At 32.1% G+C, this 2,245-nt stretch overlaps 1 long non-coding RNA gene across 1 annotated transcript in view; it reads right to left on the bottom strand.

Annotated features, from left to right (window-relative positions):
• Positions 1 to 839: 839 nt before the first annotated feature.
• The window catches only part of LOC111088600, a 9,225-nt gene continuing 7,819 nt past the window's right edge, over positions 840 to 2,245 (bottom strand). The window contains exon 3 of the long non-coding RNA XR_002613073.1: positions 840 to 849. This is a non-coding gene — a long non-coding RNA (uncharacterized LOC111088600). The remainder of the gene's footprint in view (positions 850 to 2,245) is intronic.

The raw sequence follows: 2,245 nt of genomic DNA, 5'->3' as shown, positions 1-2,245 counted from the left end.
TACATACCGCACTGTACAATTAAGAAAGAAAGTAGTGTTCTTTGGCTTCTAAGATTTTGAATGGTCCTAAGATATAATATATTATATACATGTATACATACCACACTGTACAATTAATACTAAATTATCAATAGTTAGAATGACACATGATTGAAAAGACATTGTAACTCCTTATCTTTAGACAATGAGTAATTTTCTGATGTGGAACATTAGCTGGTGTTTCTAGAAAATTTCTCTGATAGTCTAACTGACTGATTGGAACTCTGCAGAGTATACTAATTGGTGCTTACTAGACTTTTCATCAATAATTATGGCAAATATTATGGATCTACAACCTACAAAGGAATTCAGTTTAGGATCCAGTGGTTAATTTAACAATATTAATTTTAGTCTTGGTAAATAGACTTTTAGTTTAAATGTCTTAATTCATCTTAATTTTACCAGTGATTACTTATTTGAGGAAATGTGAAATATAAAAAAATGAGCTTGAAAACCCATAAAGGACATTACCATCACCAATGAACATAGCTTTAGGAGATAATACGAATGTTACCAAAAAGTCTATTGAGGTAGCTGAAGACAAGCTGAATAAATTATTAAATTACTACAGTGCTTGACAAAGTATAATGGCGATGTAAGTGTATGACAAGATATATATATATGTAAGCAAATATACATGTAGGCACCACGTGCTGTATAAAAACATTAAACAAGGTCCTTCATAAATTCCTGTTTAAAAAATTAGCACAAATTAAGCATCACACAAAGAGTTCAGTAACAAACAAGAAGAAGACAATGACAGCATGAAAAACTTTTCTCGAAGTTAAGAACTGGTGAATATGAGGTTAACTGTAATAGCTGACTTGGAAATCATTATTTGGAAATCGAATGTTCCTGTTATTTTAATTTATACTAATAAGAGAGTCTTTCAAAGTTGACAATAAAATATTTTGCAGGTGGTAAATTTTTCATTGAAGAAGTAAAAGTAACAAAGAGACTGACATTATGGCTGAAGAGAGAAAACCGTTTTACGTGGTATTTCCAACACAATTTTACTGGGTATTTTTCATAAACATTGTACAAAGATATTTGAATCAAGTTTAAATATTAATGAGTATGTGGAATTATCAGTGGTACATTAGATTCACACACAATGGCTCAGATATCGCAACAAGTATATAGCTATGGTTTGCTCAATGTTTTATTTATTGTGATGTATTTATTTTCAGTTATACAGATTAAAATATTTTTTTACATTTTTAAGCATGAGAATGCAATATGTAAGTGTAATTGGGGAAGGTGGAAGGAACTACCTACACCATGAAACCTTGTAATTCATTCCAAAAATGTTATTCAATTTGTAAATGTAAAAAACAAATGTAAGGAAAGATAATGAAAAAGATAGTAAAATCCAACAGTTAAAGGTAAAGCTAGCAGCAACTAATTTGAGTCTCTTGGCTGTTTAAGAACATGTTGCAGCTCAACTCCCATTCCTTGCTACATGAGATGGGTGTTGTCTATCTAACAACCAGATGGAAGGCTGGTAGTGAGACGTGGCAGTTGATTGTGAAATGTTTGTTCCCATTGTACAACAAGGAAAAAAGAAGGCAGCAGAGCCACAAGGTAGCTAATCAAGGGAAAACCCAGTTAATTAATTAATTTTCCGTAAATTCGTTCCGACGAAACTTTAGCGACACAAGTCCTTTCTTAAATAAAACTGGTTTATTCTTTTCGAATACAACTTTACGATACACTTAATTTCAACAGTCGCTCTGTGACAAACGCTATAATTCTCAACGAACTTCTCACGTGCTTAACAATATTCTCTCTGACTGCAGTTCAATTACTCATTACCCTGTTGTCCCGTCACGTTGTGAACGTCTTATATATACAAGACTAAACATATCTAGTAAATGCTGGGGCATTCTTGAAGGAACAGGATATTTCTAGAAAGAGATGGCGTGATACTAGTCACGTGACCTCGCTGACGCAACAATATATACATACAACAGTACAATTTACAACAACAATTATTATGAATAGTTACCACAAACAAAGTTGTATAAACAAAAATTTCACTAACTTACAAACAACATAAAATCTTCTTTATAGTTCAGAGTCTCTTTGATATCCAGCGAGTTAACTTGAAGTTGATATAAGTAGAATTGCCGAGAAGCTAGCAAGCTTTGTTAGACACTGAATTGTTGGACCGTTGAAGTAAGATAATATTTTCATAAAACCACTA

This window comes from Limulus polyphemus, unplaced genomic scaffold, assembly GCF_000517525.1.
Source record: "Limulus polyphemus unplaced genomic scaffold, Limulus_polyphemus-2.1.2 Scaffold4101, whole genome shotgun sequence".
Taxonomy (NCBI): domain Eukaryota; kingdom Metazoa; phylum Arthropoda; class Merostomata; order Xiphosura; family Limulidae; genus Limulus; species Limulus polyphemus.
The sequence above is the reverse complement of the archived record's forward strand: the minus strand, read 5'-3'. Positions and strand labels throughout refer to the sequence as shown.